At 48.5% G+C, this 22,047-nt stretch overlaps 1 long non-coding RNA gene across 1 annotated transcript; it reads right to left on the minus strand.

The window, feature by feature from the left end:
* Nucleotides 1-15,912: 15,912 nt before the first annotated feature.
* LOC138657742 (uncharacterized) lies at nt 15,913-20,526 on the minus strand. The gene is made up of 3 exons (XR_011317164.1): nt 20,393-20,526; nt 20,123-20,268; nt 15,913-17,094 (listed from the first exon to the last, which is right to left on the minus strand). It is a non-coding gene; the product is annotated as an uncharacterized lncRNA (long non-coding RNA).
* Nucleotides 20,527-22,047: the final 1,521 nt, after the last annotated feature.

Genomic DNA, 22,047 nt, shown 5'->3' on the forward strand with positions numbered 1-22,047 from the left:
CCCTAGCCCCAGCCCTAACCCTAGTCCTAACCCTAGCCCTAACCCTAATGGGAAAATGGAAATAAATACATTTTTTTACATTTTATTATTTTTCTCTAACTAAGGGGGTGATGAAGGGGGGTTTGAACTACTTTTATAGCTTTTTTTGGCGGATTTTTAGGGTTGGCAGCTGTCACATACTAAAAGACGCTTTTTATTGCAAAAAAATAGTTTTTGCATCACCACATTTTGAGAGCTATAATTTATCCATATTTTGGCCCACAGAGTCATATGAGATCTTGTTTTTTGCGGGACGAGTTGATGTTTTTATTGGTACCATTTTCGGGCAGATGACATTTTTTGATCGCTTTTTATTCCGATTTTTGTGAGGCGGAATGAACAAAAACCAGCAATTCCTGAAATTCTTTTAGGGGGGCGTTTATACCGTTCCACGTGTGGTAAAATTGATAAAGCAGCTTTATTCTTCAGGTCAGTTCGATTACAGTGATACCTCATTTATGTAATTTTTTTTATGTGTTGGCGCTTTTACACAATAAAAACTATTTTATATAAAAAAATAATTGTTTTTGCATCGCTTTATTCTGAGAGCTGAGACTGCGGTGATCGGTGCGCCGTACTAGTACTGCTGCTGGCACAAATGCAGTGCCGGCAGCGCAGTACTAGTACGGCGCATGTCGCGAAGGGGTTAAAGTGAAAATAAACCACTGAAGTTTGGACTGGAAGCCTGTGTGTTGCCTCATTACTGCGGCCCTGCCATTGCTCACCTGAGCCAATCCCTACATCTTGGTGTTCGCATGCGGGCAGACGCAGTGAGGCCAGGCTATTTTTTTTTTTTTCTCTGAACTCCGGCCTATGTCTTGGGTGAAAGGAGTGGCGCAGACCCAGTTGGGGAACTCTGCAGAAATGGAGGCCACAATAAAAGTGCTTGTGGATGCTATGCGACAACAGCAGCAGGCTACACAGCAGCAGCAGGAAACCAACCAGCTGTTGATACAGCATATCACGGCGTCGCAGACAAGAGGAGCTTCACGGGGAATCCATGATGTCCGGAAAGCGGTTCGTACAGCGATCCCCAAAATGGAGAAATCTGACATCGAGATGTACTTGGAGATGTTTGAGGGAGTAGCTGAGCGGGAGAGACTACCCCGGGACCAGTGGGCAGAAGTCATTGCTCCATTTCTGGCTCCAGGACCTATGAAAGCCTATCAAGATCTATCCCCAGAGCAGAGGGAGGACTACGCAGTCGTCAAGGGTGAGATACTGGCACGTCTTGGGGTAAATGTGTTGGTCCGGGCCCAGCGGGTACATCAGTGGGAGTTTAACCCTTCCAAGCCAGCTCGATCCCAGTATTATGACCTGTTGCACTTATTTCAGAAATGGTTGCAGCCTGAGGTTCTGTCTCCCGTGGCCATGCTGGACCGCATAGTGACTTATAAATTTTGGAGGGGTTTGCCCCACTCCCTCCAATCATGGGTCAGGCAAGCATCCCCTACTAATGCACTCCAGATGATGGACCTGATAGAACTCCCCGGAAGGTGTCCGGAAGGTTCCCTAAATCTCCGCCCCTGGCTCGGCGAGCAGAGCCCAGGAAGGCCACTCAAGACTTATCTGGAGGAGAAAGAGGCCCCATAGTCTGCTGGCGGTGCCAGGAGCCTGGCCATATGAGAGCTGATTGCCCCCACCTGGCTGAGCCTATGGAGACAAACTTTGGGTATCGCCAATCCTATTATGCCGAACTGATTTGCGCTACAGGTATCCAGGAAGGATCCAATATGGGACATTTGTGTAAGGTGGATGTAGAGGGTACCCCAGCCGTGGCCCTACTGGACTCGGGGAGTCTCGTGACCCTGGTACGAGCCAGTCTGGTTCAGTCCAGCGAGTACACTGGTCGGAACGTTGGGGTGTTATGTATACATGGGGACTTAAAAGACTATCCTACCGCCCTAGTGGTGATAAACACGCCAGCGGGGAGGCGGTGCCACGAGGTGGGGGTTGTGGTTAGCTTACATTATGAACTGATACTTGGTAGAGATTTTCCTTTATTTTCTGTACTTTGGCCCACAGTTGTCTCACCCAGTGGACAACTGCCGACACCGGTGACAACCAGGTTACATTCTCCAGAAGTGGGGCATGAACCTGGTAGCCCAGAGGAAGAAGAATTGGCAGTAGGGGTGGTCTTCCCTTCGGCGGAGGAGGGGGAAAATTCTCCCATAAAAGTGTTGGCTGGGGATGTGGAAGACTTGCCGCCAGGACCTGAATTGTTAGACTTAAATGTATCGAGCGATAATTTTGGTACAGCGCAAATCCGAGACCCAACTTTGACTCGGGCCAGGGAAAATGTACTGTTTAATAACGGGGAACCCCAACAACCTGGGGCGGCCACCGAGTTGCCACGCTTTGAGCTAAACCGAGACCTGTTGTATCGAATTGATAAAGTACGGGGGGAAATGGTAGAACAGCTATTGGTACCTCAGGCCTGTCGTAGGCTGGTAATGGACCTAGCGCATGCTCATGTACTCGGGGGGCATTTGGGCCAAAAGAAAACCCTAGACCGAATTTTGCAGCGGTTTTACTGGCTAGGGGTCCATGAAGAAGTTAAATGGTATTGTAATTCCTGTCCTGTGTGCCAGGTAACCAGTCCCCAGCCACACTTTCGGAGTCCTTTAGTGCCTTTACCTATTATAGAGGTGCCTTTCGAAAGAGTGGCAATGGATCTGGACGGTCCTGTCAATAAGTTAGCAAGGGGGCACCAACACATCCTAGTAGTTCTAGATTATGCTACCCAGTGTCCTGAGGCTGTTCCGCTGCGCCACACGTCAGCTAAGCTCATAGCAAAAGAACTCATGGGTATGTTTTCTAGGGTGGGGATTCTGCAAGAGATTTTAACAGACCAAGGAACCCCCTTTATGTCAAAAATTATGAAAGAGCTCTGCCGCTTGTTAAATGTCAAACAGTTGCGCACCTCAGTTTATCACCCCCAAACAGATGGGCTGGTAGAAAGATTCAATAAGACGCTAAAGAGCATGCTAAAAAAAAACGTTTCTAAAGATGGGAAGGATTGGGATCTTTTACTCCCATATTTGTTGTTTGCAGTATGGGAGGTGCCGCAGGCATCTACGGGGTTCTCGCCCTTTGAATTATTGTATGGCCGACATCCCCGGGGCTTACTGGATATAGCTAAGGAGGCTTGGGAGAACCAACCAAACCCCCACAAGAGTGTAATAGAGCATGTTGCAAAAATGCAGGAAAGGATGGAGACAGTCCTACCATTGGTCCGGGAACATATGGAAGCAGCACAACAGTCTCAGAGTCGGGTCTATAACCGGGAGGCTCGGGTAAGAACCTTTAGTCCTGGGGATCGCGTGTTGGTACTTGTGCCCACAGTGGATAGCAAATTTCTGGCAAGGTGGCAGGGGCCCTATGAGATTATGGAGAAGGTGGGACCGGTAGACTATAAGGTACACCAACCAGGCCGAAGGAAGCTGTTAAGGACCGGCGGAACGCACCAAGTATAGATAATAAGAAACTAGGTGCGTTCGCAGTCCGAGGTCCACCGTGCAGGTAAAAGACCCTGCTGCTAGTAAGACGGACTATATGGCGGTACTAAGAATACACACATGGGTTAACTTCACCCTGCGTGAAGGAAGCGATCCTGTTGCGTCACAGGACCGCAGTACCGCACATAAAGCGCGAGCAAGAAGTCAGCGGACTCAACCCCTACACAGGATCGAAGTCCGATTAGACACTTGCTGGCACAACACCGCAACTGGGTGTGTCAGAGGAACATAAATAATAATATAAAGGCACAAGAGTGCGTGTGGTGCCGCACTGACGGACGCCACTAACCACCCAGGCTTGGGTCAGGAAAGCGCAGAGCAAGCGCACGGCGCCGTACTGGCGGACACAGCAACTGGTAGCTGTAATGTGTGTTTCGTGCTGTTGGACAAGTCAGGCGCTAGATAGCAAACATACACCTTCCGCGAACAGACATTCAATAGGGAGGGTTATTTAAAGAGCGACTTTCACTCACAACACACACACATATTTACAAGACAATACTAGCGCATGGCCGTGCGGTCATGCGCAGTTTATATAGTAGCAGCACAGGAAGCAGCTCCAGAAGTTTTGCCCTTTCAGGACCTGCCAAGAGGACCAATGGGATGTGCTGCAATACCTGAGCATGTGACCCTCGATCTCCAACGGGAGATCCTGCCCTGGGCATGCTCAGACAGAGAAAAGCAGGACTTAGATCCAGAAACGTCCACTCGCCGCTGCCCAGCACTGGCTTCAATGGCAGAAGCAGGAAAAGCAGCAGTAACTCTTCGCACAGAGTCAGACTGAGCGAGACGCTGGGATCGACGTCCCTGCTGAGCAGACTCCACCGCGGCTGGAGAAGAATGGGAGACCGCAGCGGAGACGGATCGAGATTCCCCCAGTGCAGCAGAGGAAACTCGACTCCTAACAGAAGCCAGAGCAGGTTTATCATATTAATTTGCTTAAACTGTGAAAAGACAGAGAGCACCTTGGCGGGGATAGTCCGCTACTTTCATTCCCTGTAGAGAAGACTCCATTACCTCTGGGTGAGTCAGGAGAAGACTTGTCTGTAGTCAAAATACCAGATACGTTATCTCCTAAACATGTTCAGGAGGTCCGGGAGTTTGTTAGCCGAAATATGGACGTTTTTTCTGAACTCCCTGGACGTACCTCCATAGTCCAACATGACATTGTTACGGAGCCACAGGCCAAAGTCCGATTAAAGCCATATCGGGTGCCTGAGGCTCGGCGACAAGCCATATCCCGGGAGGTGGAAAATATGTTACAGTTAGGGGTCATAGAAGAGTCACAAAGTGACTGGGCCAGACCAATAGTCCTAATACCTAAGCCTGATGGGACCCTAAGATTCTGTAATGACTTCAGAAAACTTAATGAAGTTTCAAAATTTGATGCTTACCCCATGCCCCGGGTGGATGAATTGATAGAGCGGTTTGGGCAGGCACGGTATTTTTCAACCCTTGACCTTACAAAAGGGTATTTGCAGGTGCCCCTAACACAGGCAGCTAAGGAAAAAACAGCCTTTGTAACGCCTGAAGGGTTGCTTCAGTATAAGGTGTTACCTTTTGGTTTGCATGGTGCGCCGGCGACGTTCCAACGGTCAATGGATATTGTTCTTCGTCCCCATCGCCGTTATGCCTCAGCCTATCTGGATGATATTGTTGTGTACAGTGCAGACTGGGAAAGTCACTTACCCAAGGTACAGGCAGTGATTGATTCCCTCCGGCAAGCAGGGCTAACAGCCAATCCAAAGAAGTGTTCCATAGGGATGGAGGAAGCTTGGTACTTGGGTTACGTCATTGGGAGAGGGGTCCTTAAGCCACAAATAAACAAAGTGGAGGCAATACAGAACTGGCCCCGTCCCCTCACAACAAAGCAGGTAAAAGCCTTTTTAGGCTTAGTGGGATATTACAGGCGATTTGTTCCCAACTTTGCAACGTTGTCCGCGCCTTTAACAGACTGCTTGAAAGGGAGGAAGTCTGTGATGGTCCAATGGAATGATCAGTTAGAAGAGGCCTTTGTAAAGTTAAAATCAGTACTGTGTGGTACACCCGTTCTGATTACACCTGATTTCAAGAGAGAGTTCATCGTGCAAACCGATGCCTCTAAAATAGATCTTGGTGCCGTGTTGTCTCAAGAAATTAACGGAAAAGAGCATCCTGTTAGTTTCCTGAGCCGGAAGCTTACCCCAGCCGAAAGCAGGTACAGTATTGTGGAGAGAGTGCCTGGCCATTAAATGGGCACTTGAGTCTCTTTGCTATTATTTGCTGGGGAGAAAATTTCGTTTGGTGACAGATCACTCCCCTCTTACATGGATGAGTCAAGCTAAGGAGAGAAATGCACAAGTTACCAGATGGTTTCTGTCCCTGCAAAATTTTAAATTTTCAGTAGAACATCAGGCAGGCAGACTACAGGGGAATGCAGATGCCCTGTCCAAAGTCCACTGTATGTCATGTGTCCACCCCCATAGGGTTGAACAAAGGGGGGAGGTATGTGGTGCAGTAAAAGGTGTTGGACGGAAGATATATTTCTCCCAGCAGGATAAGTTTTGGCCTGTTATTTTCCTAAGGTTGAGGACCTGCAGTGATGTCACGATCATGTGATCAGCCCATGTGATGGATACCTCACCTGTGGGTGTGGCTATAGACTATGTAACATAGTAACATAACATAGTTAGTAAGGCCGAAAAAAGACATTTGTCCATCCAGTTCAGCCTATATTCCATCATAATAAATCCCCAGATCTACGTCCTTCTACAGAACCTAATAATTGTATGATACAATATTGTTCTGCTCCAGGAAGACATCCAGGCCTCTCTTGAACCCCTCGACTGAGTTCGCCATCACCACCTCCTCAGGCAAGCAATTCCAGATTCTCACTGCCCTAACAGTAAAGAATCCTCTTCTATGTTGGTGGAAAAACCTTCTCTCCTCCAGACGCAAAGAATGCCCCCTTGTGCCCGTCACCTTCCTTGGTATAAACAGATCCTCAGCGAGATATTTGTATTGTCCCCTTATATACTTATACATGGTTATTAGATCGCCCCTCAGTCGTCTTTTTTCTATACTAAATAATCCTAATTTCGCTAATCTATCTGGGTATTGTAGTTCTCCCATCCCCTTTATTAATTTTGTTGCCCTCCTTTGTACTCTCTCTAGTTCCATTATATCCTTCATGAGCACCGGTGCCCAAAACTGGACACAGTACTCCATGTGCGGTCTAACTAGGGATTTGTACAGAGGCAGTATAATGCTCTCATCATGTGTATCCAGACCTCTTTTAATGCACCCCATGATCCTGTTTGCCTTGGCAGCTGCTGCCTGGCACTGGCTGCTCCAGGTAAGTTTATCATTAACTAGGATCCCCAAGTCCTTCTCCCTGTCAGATTTACCCAGTGGTTTCCCGTTCAGTGTGTAATGGTGATATTGATTCCTTCTTCCCATGTGTATAACCTTACATTTATCATTGTTAAACCTCATCTGCCACCTTTCAGCCCAAGTTTCCAACTTATCCAGATCCATCTGTAGCAGAATACTATCTTCTCTTGTATTAACTGCTTTACATAGTTTTGTATCATCTGCAAATATCGATATTTTACTGTGTAAACCTTCTACCAGATCATTAATGAATATGCTGAAGAGAACAGGTCCCAATACCGACCCCTGCGGTACCCCACTGGTCACAGCGACCCAGTTAGAGACTATACCATTTATAACCACCCTCTGCTTTCTATCACTAAGCCAGTTACTAACCCATTTACACACATTTTCCCCCAGACCAAGCATTCTCATTTTGTGTACCAACCTCTTGTGCGGCACGGTATCAAACGCTTTGGAAAAATCGAGATATACCACGTCCAATGACTCACCGTGGTCCAGCCTATAGCTTACCTCTTCATAAAAACTGATTAGATTGGTTTGACAGGAGCGATTTCTCATAAACCCATGCTGATATGGAGTTAAACAGTTATTCTCATTGAGATAATCCAGAATAACATCCCTCAGAAACCCTTCAAATATTTTACCAACAATAGAGGTTAGACTTACTGGCCTATAATTTCCAGGTTCACTTTTAGAGCCCTTTTTGAATATTGGCACCACATTTGCTATGCGCCAGTCCTGCGGAACAGATCCTGTCGCTATAGAGTCCCTAAAAATAAGAAATAATGGTTTATCTATTACATTACTTAGTTCTCTTAGTACTCGTGGGTGTATGCCATCCGGACCCGGAGATTTATCTATTTTAATCTTATTTAGCCGATTTCGCACCTCTTCTTGAGTTAGATTGGTGACCCTTAATATAGGGTTTTCATTGTTTCTTGGGATTTCACCTAGCATTTCATTTTCCACCGTGAATACCGTGGAGAAGAAGGTGTTTAATATGTTAGCTTTTTCCTCGTCATCTACAACCATTCTTTCCTCACTATTTTTTAAGGGGCCTACATTTTCAGTTTTTATTCTTTTACTATTGATATAGTTGAAGAACAGTTTGGGATTAGTTTTACTCTCCTTAGCAATGTGCTTCTCTGTTTCCTTTTTGGCAGCTTTAATTAGTTTTTTAGATAAAGTATTTTTTGCGTTTTTGCGCGCGTTTTTGGTGCGTCGCGCGTTGCGTCGCCGTAGCGTCGCCGACGCACCGGCGCGCAACGCTAATGTGAACGTAGCCTTAGTTAAGCCCATCCCGTGTAAGGGTGAGTCTGAGACCAGTGGTTCTCCAAGCTGGAGTATGTTTGTTTTTTTCTTACTTTCTGTCACGGACTGTTTAAAGTGAAAATAAACCACTGAAGTTTGGACTGGAAGCCTGTGTGTTGCCTCATTACTGCAGCCCTACCATTGCTCACCTGAGACAATCCCTACACTTACCATTGACGTTCTTTATGATGGAATTGTCACTTTTCCCGTCTTTTCCATTTGGCCCAGACCGACATGACAAGTTCTTCCAGCTACAACTTGTCTGCAGAGAAAACAACAAAGACACGTTTCACTTCTCACATTCCAGCCATCACCATCTATTCCCAACCTGCACAAACCCCTCATCCTGCTGATACCCCAATACTGAGCCGCTGCTGCCGTATGTGACCCTATTACTACACCTGATACCACAATACTGAGCTGCTGCTGGCATATGTGTCCCTATCACTGCACCTGACATCCCAATACTGAGCCGCTGCTGCCGTATGTGTCCGTATTACTACACCTGATACACCAATAGTGAGCCGCTGCTGCCGTATTTGTCCCTATTACTGCACCTGATACCTCGATACTGAGCCGCTGTTGCCATATGTGTCCCTATTACTCCACCTGATACCCTGATACTGAGCCTCTGCTGCCGTATGTGACCCTATTACTGTACCTACACTGTGGTTCTCTGTCCCCTCTAAACTCTAAAGCACCCCTCTATAATATAGTAATGCCGGGTGCAAGTGCCCTAGAAAACAGAGCCCATATTTTGCCCCCTAGAAAGTAATAATGCCCTCTGTGTGCCCCTTTGATAGTCACAGTAACCCGAGTTCCCCTATTACAATACAGTAAGTGCCCACTTTAAATTTAATAATGTCCCAAGTCTCCCCCCCGTACAGCTCCCCTATACACAGTATAATGCCCCCTAACTGTATAGTACCACCCACACAGTATACTGACCCCTTAGTAGCCTTCAAACTGTTTGATGGCTCCAACACTGTAATCTCCACACTGTATGATGGCCCCATAGATAACCGCCATATAGTATAATGTGCCAGATAGTCCTCAATATAGCACAAGGCAGCACACCTATAGGCAGACCCTGTAGTATAAGGCAGCACCCCCCCATAGGCAGATCCTGTAGAATAAGGCAGCACTCCCCCCTATAGGCAGATCCTGTATATAAGGCAGCACTCCCCCCCCATAGGCAGATACTATAGAATAAGGCAGCACCCCCATAGGCAGATCCTGTAGAATAAGGCAGCACTCCCCCCATAGACATATCCTGTAGAATAAGGCAGCACCCCCCTATAGGCAGATCCTGTAGAATAAGGCAGCACTCCCCCTATAGGCAGATCCTGTAGAATAAGGCAGCACTCCCCCCTATAGGCAGATCCTGTATATAAGGCAGCACTCCCCCCCCCATAGGCAGATCCTGTAGAATAAGGCAGCACTCCCCCCTATAGGCAGATCCTGTAGAATAAGGCAGCACTCCCCCCCCATAGGCAGATCCTGTAGAATAAGACAGCACTCCCCCCGATAGGCAGATCGTGTAGAATAAGGCAGCACTCCCCCCATAGGCAGATCCTGTAGAATAAGGCAGCACTTCCCCCTATAGGCAGATCCTGTATATAAGGCAGCACTCCCCCCCCCATAGGCAGATACTATAGAATAAGGCAGCACCCCCCATAGGCAGATCCTGTAGAATAAGGCAGCACTCCCCCCTATAAGCAGATCCTGTATATAAGGCAGCACTCCCCCCTATAGGCAGATCCTGTATATACGGCAGCACTCCCCCCATAGGCAGATCCTGTATATACGGCAGCACTCCCCCCATAGGCAGATCCTGTATATAAGGCAGCACTTCCCCCCTACAGGCAGATCCTGTATATAAGGCAGCACTCCCTCTCCTATAGGCAGATCCTGTATATGAGGCAGCACTCCCCCTATAGGCAGATCTTGTATATAAGGCAGCACTCCCCCCTATAGGCAGATCTTGTATATAAGGCAGCACTCCCCCCTATAGGCAGATCTTGTATATAAGGCAGCACTCCCCCCTATAGGCAGATCGTGTAGAATAAGGCAGCACTCCCCCCGATAGGCAGATCGTGTAGAATAAGGCAGCACTCCCCCCATAGGCAGATCCTGTAGAATAAGGCAGCACTCCCCCTTATAGGCAGATCCTGTATATAAGGCAGCACTCCCCCCCATAGGCAGATACTATAGAATGAGGCAGCACCCCCCCATAGGCAGATCCTGTAGAATAAGGCAGCACTCCCCCCTATAAGCAGATCCTGTATATAAGGCAGCACTCCCTCCTCTATAGGCAGATCCTGTATATAAGGCAGCACTCCCTCCCCTATAGGCAGATCCTGTATATAAGGCAGCACTCCCCCCCTATAGGCAGATCCTGTATATAAGGTGACGTCATCGCGCCCGCTGTCAGACGGTGTGGGGGATGATGGGAGGAGCGCAGCGCTCCTTCCCTTATCACTGCGGTGAGCTGTATCGGCTAGATGCCGATACAGCTCACCATGCGATGACGGGCGGTGGGCCCATTGCTGCCACCGGGCCTCCCATCTGCTCAGAGGCCCCAAAGCGGCAGAGCAGGGAGATCTATTCTCCCTGCTCTGCCGCAAAATGTAACTGCATCGATGCGCTGTGCATGCCAATACAGTTACAGTAGCGTACCTCCTGGTGGGCCCCCTCAGAGCGCGGGGCCCGGGGCGATGGCCCCCTCTGCCCCCCTGGTAGCTACGCTACTGTCTGGAACGCTTCAACGGATCTTGGCGATTCTGACATTGTGTTTTCTCGTGACATATTTTACTTCATGATAGTGGTAACATTTCTTCTATACAACTTGCGTTTATTTGTGAAAAAAATGGAAATTTGGCGAAAATTTTGAAAATTTTGCAATTTTCCAACTTTGAATTTTTATGCCCTTAAATCACAGAGATATGTCACACAAAATAATTAATAATGCCAACCAGGGTACCGAGTACATAATATCAGAGATCTGGGAGAGAAAGTTAAACAAGTATATGTAGTAGTCACCCAGACTCTATGTAGTCGCTCCAAACGCTAAACATGGAATAGAAGGAGAAACAGGAGCATATAGTAATAATGTAAAAAATGTTTATTAATATAATAAGGTTAAAAAAGGGTATAGGACACACAATAAGCGTAATTATGTAGACCATGACAAAACATGAAAAAGGGGGAGAGACACATCCCGCAACCCACCACCCCCACGTAGAGTAATAGGGTGGTTGTAGTCTGGCAATAAAGGAGAGCACCCCTGCAAAAAATGTGATACCATGAACTAGGATAAGTTGGGTCACAGGACTGAATATGTCCCACCAAGCCGACAGGAGCCAAAATACACTGGCCAGGGAAAAAACCCCACCGCAGTGGCAGTGCCTGGCTAATGATCCTGTATATAAGGCAGCACTCCCCCCCCATAGGCAGATACTATAGAATAAGGCAGCACCCCCATAGGCAGATCCTGTAGAATAAGGCAGCACTCCCCCCATAGACATATCCTGTAGAATAAGGCAGCACCCCCCTATAGGCAGATCCTGTAGAATAAGGCAGCACTCCCCCTATAGGCAGATCCTGTAGAATAAGGCAGCACTCCCCCCTATAGGCAGATCCTGTATATAAGGCAGCACTCCCCCCCCCATAGGCAGATCCTGTAGAATAAGGCAGCACTCCCCCCTATAGGCAGATCCTGTAGAATAAGGCAGCACTCCCCCCCCATAGGCAGATCCTGTAGAATAAGACAGCACTCCCCCCGATAGGCAGATCGTGTAGAATAAGGCAGCACTCCCCCCATAGGCAGATCCTGTAGAATAAGGCAGCACTTCCCCCTATAGGCAGATCCTGTATATAAGGCAGCACTCCCCCCCCCATAGGCAGATACTATAGAATAAGGCAGCACCCCCCATAGGCAGATCCTGTAGAATAAGGCAGCACTCCCCCCTATAAGCAGATCCTGTATATAAGGCAGCACTCCCCCCTATAGGCAGATCCTGTATATACGGCAGCACTCCCCCCATAGGCAGATCCTGTATATACGGCAGCACTCCCCCCATAGGCAGATCCTGTATATAAGGCAGCACTTCCCCCCTACAGGCAGATCCTGTATATAAGGCAGCACTCCCTCTCCTATAGGCAGATCCTGTATATGAGGCAGCACTCCCCCTATAGGCAGATCTTGTATATAAGGCAGCACTCCCCCCTATAGGCAGATCTTGTATATAAGGCAGCACTCCCCCCTATAGGCAGATCTTGTATATAAGGCAGCACTCCCCCCTATAGGCAGATCGTGTAGAATAAGGCAGCACTCCCCCCGATAGGCAGATCGTGTAGAATAAGGCAGCACTCCCCCCATAGGCAGATCCTGTAGAATAAGGCAGCACTCCCCCTTATAGGCAGATCCTGTATATAAGGCAGCACTCCCCCCCATAGGCAGATACTATAGAATGAGGCAGCACCCCCCCATAGGCAGATCCTGTAGAATAAGGCAGCACTCCCCCCTATAAGCAGATCCTGTATATAAGGCAGCACTCCCTCCTCTATAGGCAGATCCTGTATATAAGGCAGCACTCCCTCCCCTATAGGCAGATCCTGTATATAAGGCAGCACTCCCCCCCTATAGGCAGATCCTGTATATAAGGTGACGTCATCGCGCCCGCTGTCAGACGGTGTGGGGGATGATGGGAGGAGCGCAGCGCTCCTTCCCTTATCACTGCGGTGAGCTGTATCGGCTAGATGCCGATACAGCTCACCATGCGATGACGGGCGGTGGGCCCATTGCTGCCACCGGGCCTCCCATCTGCTCAGAGGCCCCAAAGCGGCAGAGCAGGGAGATCTATTCTCCCTGCTCTGCCGCAAAATGTAACTGCATCGATGCGCTGTGCATGCCAATACAGTTACAGTAGCGTACCTCCTGGTGGGCCCCCTCAGAGCGCGGGGCCCGGGGCGATGGCCCCCTCTGCCCCCCTGGTAGCTACGCTACTGTCTGGAACGCTTCAACGGATCTTGGCGATTCTGACATTGTGTTTTCTCGTGACATATTTTACTTCATGATAGTGGTAACATTTCTTCTATACAACTTGCGTTTATTTGTGAAAAAAATGGAAATTTGGCGAAAATTTTGAAAATTTTGCAATTTTCCAACTTTGAATTTTTATGCCCTTAAATCACAGAGATATGTCACACAAAATAATTAATAATGCCAACCAGGGTACCGAGTACATAATATCAGAGATCTGGGAGAGAAAGTTAAACAAGTATATGTAGTAGTCACCCAGACTCTATGTAGTCGCTCCAAACGCTAAACATGGAATAGAAGGAGAAACAGGAGCATATAGTAATAATGTAAAAAATGTTTATTAATATAATAAGGTTAAAAAAGGGTATAGGACACACAATAAGCGTAATTATGTAGACCATGACAAAACATGAAAAAGGGGGAGAGACACATCCCGCAACCCACCACCCCCACGTAGAGTAATAGGGTGGTTGTAGTCTGGCAATAAAGGAGAGCACCCCTGCAAAAAATGTGATACCATGAACTAGGATAAGTTGGGTCACAGGACTGAATATGTCCCACCAAGCCGACAGGAGCCAAAATACACTGGCCAGGGAAAAAACCCCACCGCAGTGGCAGTGCCTGGCTAATGATCCTGTATATAAGGCAGCACTCCCCCCCCATAGGCAGATACTATAGAATAAGGCAGCACCCCCATAGGCAGATCCTGTAGAATAAGGCAGCACTCCCCCCATAGACATATCCTGTAGAATAAGGCAGCACCCCCCTATAGGCAGATCCTGTAGAATAAGGCAGCACTCCCCCTATAGGCAGATCCTGTAGAATAAGGCAGCACTCCCCCCTATAGGCAGATCCTGTATATAAGGCAGCACTCCCCCCCCCATAGGCAGATCCTGTAGAATAAGGCAGCACTCCCCCCTATAGGCAGATCCTGTAGAATAAGGCAGCACTCCCCCCCCATAGGCAGATCCTGTAGAATAAGACAGCACTCCCCCCGATAGGCAGATCGTGTAGAATAAGGCAGCACTCCCCCCATAGGCAGATCCTGTAGAATAAGGCAGCACTTCCCCCTATAGGCAGATCCTGTATATAAGGCAGCACTCCCCCCCCCCATAGGCAGATACTATAGAATAAGGCAGCACCCCCCATAGGCAGATCCTGTAGAATAAGGCAGCACTCCCCCCTATAAGCAGATCCTGTATATAAGGCAGCACTCCCCCCTATAGGCAGATCCTGTATATACGGCAGCACTCCCCCCATAGGCAGATCCTGTATATACGGCAGCACTCCCCCCATAGGCAGATCCTGTATATAAGGCAGCACTTCCCCCCTACAGGCAGATCCTGTATATAAGGCAGCACTCCCTCTCCTATAGGCAGATCCTGTATATGAGGCAGCACTCCCCCTATAGGCAGATCTTGTATATAAGGCAGCACTCCCCCCTATAGGCAGATCTTGTATATAAGGCAGCACTCCCCCCTATAGGCAGATCTTGTATATAAGGCAGCACTCCCCCCTATAGGCAGATCGTGTAGAATAAGGCAGCACTCCCCCCGATAGGCAGATCGTGTAGAATAAGGCAGCACTCCCCCCATAGGCAGATCCTGTAGAATAAGGCAGCACTCCCCCTTATAGGCAGATCCTGTATATAAGGCAGCACTCCCCCCCATAGGCAGATACTATAGAATGAGGCAGCACCCCCCCATAGGCAGATCCTGTAGAATAAGGCAGCACTCCCCCCTATAAGCAGATCCTGTATATAAGGCAGCACTCCCTCCTCTATAGGCAGATCCTGTATATAAGGCAGCACTCCCTCCCCTATAGGCAGATCCTGTATATAAGGCAGCACTCCCCCCCTATAGGCAGATCCTGTATATAAGGTGACGTCATCGCGCCCGCTGTCAGACGGTGTGGGGGATGATGGGAGGAGCGCAGCGCTCCTTCCCTTATCACTGCGGTGAGCTGTATCGGCTAGATGCCGATACAGCTCACCATGCGATGACGGGCGGTGGGCCCATTGCTGCCACCGGGCCTCCCATCTGCTCAGAGGCCCCAAAGCGGCAGAGCAGGGAGATCTATTCTCCCTGCTCTGCCGCAAAATGTAACTGCATCGATGCGCTGTGCATGCCAATACAGTTACAGTAGCGTACCTCCTGGTGGGCCCCCTCAGAGCGCGGGGCCCGGGGCGATGGCCCCCTCTGCCCCCCTGGTAGCTACGCTACTGTCTGGAACGCTTCAACGGATCTTGGCGATTCTGACATTGTGTTTTCTCGTGACATATTTTACTTCATGATAGTGGTAACATTTCTTCTATACAACTTGCGTTTATTTGTGAAAAAAATGGAAATTTGGCGAAAATTTTGAAAATTTTGCAATTTTCCAACTTTGAATTTTTATGCCCTTAAATCACAGAGATATGTCACACAAAATAATTAATAATGCCAACCAGGGTACCGAGTACATAATATCAGAGATCTGGGAGAGAAAGTTAAACAAGTATATGTAGTAGTCACCCAGACTCTATGTAGTCGCTCCAAACGCTAAACATGGAATAGAAGGAGAAACAGGAGCATATAGTAATAATGTAAAAAATGTTTATTAATATAATAAGGTTAAAAAAGGGTATAGGACACACAATAAGCGTAATTATGTAGACCATGACAAAACATGAAAAAGGGGGAGAGACACATCCCACAACCCACCACCCCCACGTAGAGTAATAGGGTGGTTGTAGTCTGGCAATAAAGGAGAGCACCCCTGCAAAAAATGTGATACCATGAACTAGGATAAGTTGGGTCACAGGACTGAATATGTCCCACCAAGCCGACAGGAGCCAAAATACACTGGCCAGGGAAAAAACCCCACCGCAGTGGCAGTGCCTGGCTAATGAGTGACTAAGCGTGTGCAGAGCCTAACAGCATGTATATAATAGCACCCATAACGTTCCCTATCACACCAATAGGAACAAGTGAATCATAAAGTAAAAGTAATATGGTGTGAGAGGGAATCGCCGCTGCCCTGACACCCAATGTAAAGCGCACAGCCAAAAACCGTGAGTGACCAGAACGGCCCCAATGTCAGGCATATAACTGCAAGGAAAGCTCACCTGATGCCCGTGGGGGGAGAGGGATGAGGGGACCTCACCAGTGAAGACGCCCCGACGCGCGTTTCGCGGCGTAAACACGCCGCTTCCTCAAGGGGAGTGTAGGGAAAAAGTAATACAGGACCTGCCTATAACCCCCCTGACCCTAGTCACCTGTCCCAAATAGACCAATCCAAGTGGCGCTATCGGCGCATGCGCGCTGCGGCGGGAAGTCCCGGCAGGAGGACCTGGCGCCCAGCCCAGAGAATGGGTCAGGAGAAAACGCCCCCAAAAACCATGCACCGGACAGATAGGACGCCAGCCCACATACCAATGCCGCCCACACGCAGGGCGATGCGCACGGCCGCAAGGAGGCGTGCACAGCTAACGTGGTCATAAGAACAGGTACAAAAAAGGGGGGTGACGTAAGTGTAACAAATCCCCAGTTGTGTACAAACATCATGCCAGAATATACAGAGAGTTATACTGAAATACAATATACAATAACTAGAAACAATGCTCAGTAAACGGCCGATCCGCCATGGAGCCGGAATCATATCGCTTGTGCTGCTGATGTTCCATAAACTCTGTAGACAGGGTGCTTGATGATCCAAAGTCTTGTTGTCCGCACGTATGGCAAGTGTAGATAACAGCACCATATATAAAGGGACAAACGCAACCCAGAGCCAGGGGAGCCACAGACAGGACACACATAGAGTGAAGAGCTAATAACGGGGAGAAAAAATAATAATAAAAACATAATTAAAAACAAATAAGAAACAAAAGAACCCACCGGAGGGACTAAAAAACCATATGATGGAATATACCACACCAAGAGAAAATCATGATGACTAGAGATACGGAGCAAAACTAAGGGATTCATTAAGACCCTTAGGGGTTACAGTATCAAGAATGACAATCCACTTAGTTTCCATTTGTGCCAGTCTTTTCTTGTTGTCCCCACCTCTAATCCCCAAATGAAGTACATCAATTCCCCGCACCCCAAGTAATTTCTCATTGCAATTGTGGTGCGACTTGAAGTGGCGGGGAATAGTTTTAAGGTCCACCACGGCGGACACGGTCCTGGCCGCGCCAATGTCCCGCACATGCTCCCGTACGCAAACTCTAAGTTCGCGCGTAGTAAGGCCAACGTATATCCTGGGGCACGGACACTGTTGTGAATTCTGTGGCAGAGCTCCCTCCTGTGGTCACAAGTGGTACTTCGGCTGATTCTCTCTGGGAGCTTCCGTTTGTGGAGGAAACTGGTACTGCTGCTTCTGAGTTTCCTTCCTCAGGTGATCTGGTGAGGTCGTTGGGTGCTTCTCTACTTAACCCCACCTAATGCTTTGATTCATGCTTCCTGTCTATGTTCCAGTGTTGGACTTGTGTTTCTCTGGATCATTCCTGTGGCCTGCTGCTCTGCATAGCTAAGTGCTTCTTTGCTATTTGTTGCTATTTTTTCTGTCCAGCTTGTCTATTTGTTTTGCTGGAAGCTCTGGGACGCAAAGGGTGTACCTCCGTGCCGTTAGTTCGGTACGGAGGGTCTTTTTGCCCCTTTGCGTGGTTTTCTTTAGGGTTTTGTGTAGACCGCAAAGTTATCTTTCCTATCCTCGTTCTGTCTAGAATATCGGGCCTCACTTTGCTGAATCTATTTCATCCCTACGTTTGTCTTTTCATCTTACTCACAGTCACTATATGTGGGGGGCTGCCTTTTCCTTTGGGGTATTTCTCTGAGGCAAGGTAGGCTTATTTTTTCTATCTTCAGGCTAGTTAGTTTCTCAGGCTGTGCCGAGTTGCATAGGGAGCGTTAGGCGCAATCCACGGCTGCCTCTAGTTGTGTTTGGAGAGGATCAGGGATTGCGGTCTGCAGAGTTCCCACGTCTCAGAGCTCGTTCTAATATTTTGGGTTATTGTCAGATCACTGTATGTGCTCTGACCTCCATGTCCATTGTGATACTGAATTGCCTTTCATAACAGGACACGTCGCATAATATATGACATTAGTAGAGCCGCAGGATATACGCTGTCTAATCTGGAATGTTCTAGACCCATCGCTGGAAGTAAAGTCAGAGCAGCGCAGGACATTGGCGCAGGCAAGACAGTGCCCGCACGGAACACATCCCGGACGGGGGCCACTGGAACCAAAGAAATTCCTTTCCGGGGTTGGGATATAATGGCTCCTCACCAACACGTTACTAAGGTTGGTGCCTCTCCTCGGGGTCATGAGGGGAAAGGAGCCCAGGGCAGTACGCAAGGAAGGTTCAACCTGGAGAACAGGCCAGTGTTTTTTCAAAATAGACCTCATGTTATCCCATTCATGATTGTAGGTGGAGATGAACCTGATACGTTCATCACCACCCACAGACCGACGCCGAAAGTGGGAGTGCAAAAGATCACTCCGTGGTGTATTGCGAGCCCGATTGTACGCAGCTTTAATGGATCTGCGACTGTACCCACGAGCCGCAAATCTCTCCTTTAAATCCAGGGCTCGCGACTCAAAAAGGGCCTCAGTAGAGCAAATCCGCCGCACCCTGAGGAACTGTCCGACCGGGACGGCCCTAATGGTGGCAGAATAGTGAGCGGAAGAGGCATGTAGTAGAGAATTGACAGCGGTCGGCTTCCTGTACACATCCGTCTGGATGCGCCGGTCACCATCGACCTCCAGACGGACATCCAGGAAGTCGACCGCCCCGCCTCACTGGAATTGTAAGTGAGCCGTATATTGAATGGGTTCTTATTAAGGCTAATCATGAATTCCTCGAGCTGGCGGGCAGACCCCCCCCACAAAAACAAAATGTCGTCAATATAACGAAGCCAGCACAGCACATGGGCAGCAAGCGGTGAGCCCCCGTCGCCAAAAACCTCCCTCTCCCAGGCGCCAAGGAAGAGGTTGGCGTACGAGGGCGCACACACCACGCCCATGGCCGTGCCACGCTTCTGAAGGTAGAAAGTATCTTTAAAGACGAAGAAGTTGTGGGTGAGGATGTACCCCACCAGCTCGAGGATCAGCTCACACAAAGGGCCGCCCAGGTCGGAGGCCCCCAGGAAGCAGCGGACGGCTGCCAAACCATCGGAGTGATCTATGCAAGTGTACAGACTCTCGACGTCGGCTGTCACAAATATCGTCCCCTCGTCCACAAGGATGCCATCGACCCTGGCCAGGACGTCCGTCGTGTCTTTAATAAAGGATGGTAACGTTTCCACTAATGGTTTAAGGTAGTAGTCAATGAAACGACAGACAGGATCGCAAATACTGTCGATCCCAGACACGATAGGACGTCCCGGTGGGTCGAGGGCATCCTTATGGACTTTGGGCAATAAATAAAAGGTTGGGACCCTCGGTGACTTCACCACCAAACCCTCAAACACCTGCTTGGTGATCACATTAGCATCACGAGCTCCAACCAAAATATTCTGCAATTCCCGTAGGAAAGGAGCCGTGGGATTGGAGGACAGCTTGAGGTAGGTGTTTGAATCTTTGAGCTGCCGGAACACTTCCCGCTCATATTTAACACATGGCCAGATCACCACATTTCCCCCCTTGTCCGCTTGTTTAAAGACAACGTCCTTCATGGATTTGAGTTGTTGAATGGCCAGACGCTGCCTAGAGGTAAGATTGTCAAATGTCCGCACTACAGATAGTTTTTTTAGGTCCTCATCGACTAATTTGGTGAAGACCTCTATTGCCGGGGACATAGACAAGGGGGGAAACCTGGTTGATCTGGAACGAGTGGACGGAGGAAATTTACTTACGTCTGATGTCTGCTGTTCCTCAAGCAAGTCCTCCAAGTCACGAAGAGTCTCCCTCTCAATATCATCCATCCCCATAAACGGATCTCTGCCAGAATGAAGTTTCTTGAGGATGAGTTTACGGGAGAATAAATGGAGGTCTTTTACAGCTGAAAAATAATTGAAAGAGTTTGTGGGAGAAAAGGTCAAACCTTTGCTGAGGACCTCTAACTGGTCCTCGGAGAGAACATGAGTAGAGAGATTGAGCACCTGTAGGTGTCCTTGCGTACCAACCTGGGCAGCCCTCCCTCCGGAGGTCTGAGTCTTAATCTGTTGTCTTGTAGCCATTCTTTTATCACCAGACCCCGGAATAGCCGAACCACTGGGTTGGGAGGCGGGAATAATGTCCTCATCATAGGCGGACTTATTAGAGCGGGTAGAATTAGATCTAGATCTAGAGTGAAAACCATTTCGAGACCTGGTACGAGCCCGTCCAGGTGGGTTCTGCCACCTATACACCCTTGATGTTTGCTTATCGTGGACATCACGTTGGAATTTTTTGGCCTTAGAGGCCTGAATTTCTTTCGCCCATCTCTGAAGCTCCACGTCCACCTCATCATTTAATTTCTTTAGGGCATCGCCCGTCATATCCTTATGTAGGGTGGCCTGTAACCCGTCTATCTCCGCCTCGATCGAGTTCAATGTTTTTTGGTTTGTCTGCTTAAGGAGGACCATGAATCCTTTGGAGCAGGTGTTAGTAAGATCTTCCCATTTACCCTTAAACTCCTCGTCGTCGATCGGGAAGGAGGGAAAGACTTGGATACGAAGTCCCCTCGGGATAAGATCTTTTTGAATGTATTTGTCCAGGAATTCGTGATTCCACCAAATACGCGTTCGTTTACGTAGCAGATCCTTAAAACGTGTGATAACCTCCTGCAATTCTCTGGTGGGTCCATCACTACCCCCTTCAGTACCGTCATGGAGTACCTCATTAAGTTGTGCACGCCAAGTGCGGTCACGTGCACGAAAGTCCATAACAACGGAAACAGCTGTGAAACACACAGAAATAATTAATGCCAACCAGGGTACCGAGTACATAATATCAGAGATCTGGGAGAGAAAGTTAAACAAGTATATGTAGTAGTCACCCAGACTCTATGTAGTCGCTCCAAACGCTAAACATGGAATAGAAGGAGAAACAGGAGCATATAGTAATAATGTAAAAAAATCTTTATTAATATAATAAGGTTAAAAAAGGGTATAGGACACACAATAAGCGTAATTATGTAGACCATGACAAAACATGAAAAAGGGGGAGAGACACATCCCACAACCCACCACCCCCACGTAGAGTAATAGGGTGGTTGTAGTCTGGCAATAAAGGAGAGCACCCCTGCAAAAAACGTGATACCATGAACTAGGATAAGTGGGGTCACAGGACTGAATATGTCCCACCAAGCCGACAGGAGCCAAAATACACTGGCCAGGGAAAAACCCCCACCGCAGTGGCAGTGCCTGGCTAATGAGTGACTAAGCGTGTGCAGAGCCTAACAGCATGTATATAATAGCACCCATAACGTTCCCTATCACACCAATAGGAACAAGTGAATCATAAAGTAAAAGTAATATGGTGTGAGAGGGAATCGCCGCTGCCCTGACACCCAATGTAAAGCGCACAGCCAAAAACCGTGAGTGACCAGAACGGCCCCAATGTCAGGCATATAATTGCAAGGAAAGCTCACCTGATGCCCGTGGGGGGAGAGGGATGAGGGATGAGGGGACCTCACCGGTGAAGACGCCCCGACGCGCGTTTCGCGGCGTAAACACGCCGCTTCCTCAAGGGGAGTGTAGGGAAAAAGTAATACAGGACCTGCCTATAACACCCCTGACCCTAGTCACCTGTATTTTGGCTCCTGTCGGCTTGGTGGGACATATTCAGTCCTGTGACC

The sequence above is a fragment of the Ranitomeya imitator genome, chromosome 1 (assembly GCF_032444005.1).
Source record: "Ranitomeya imitator isolate aRanImi1 chromosome 1, aRanImi1.pri, whole genome shotgun sequence".
Lineage (NCBI taxonomy): Eukaryota > Metazoa > Chordata > Amphibia > Anura > Dendrobatidae > Ranitomeya > Ranitomeya imitator.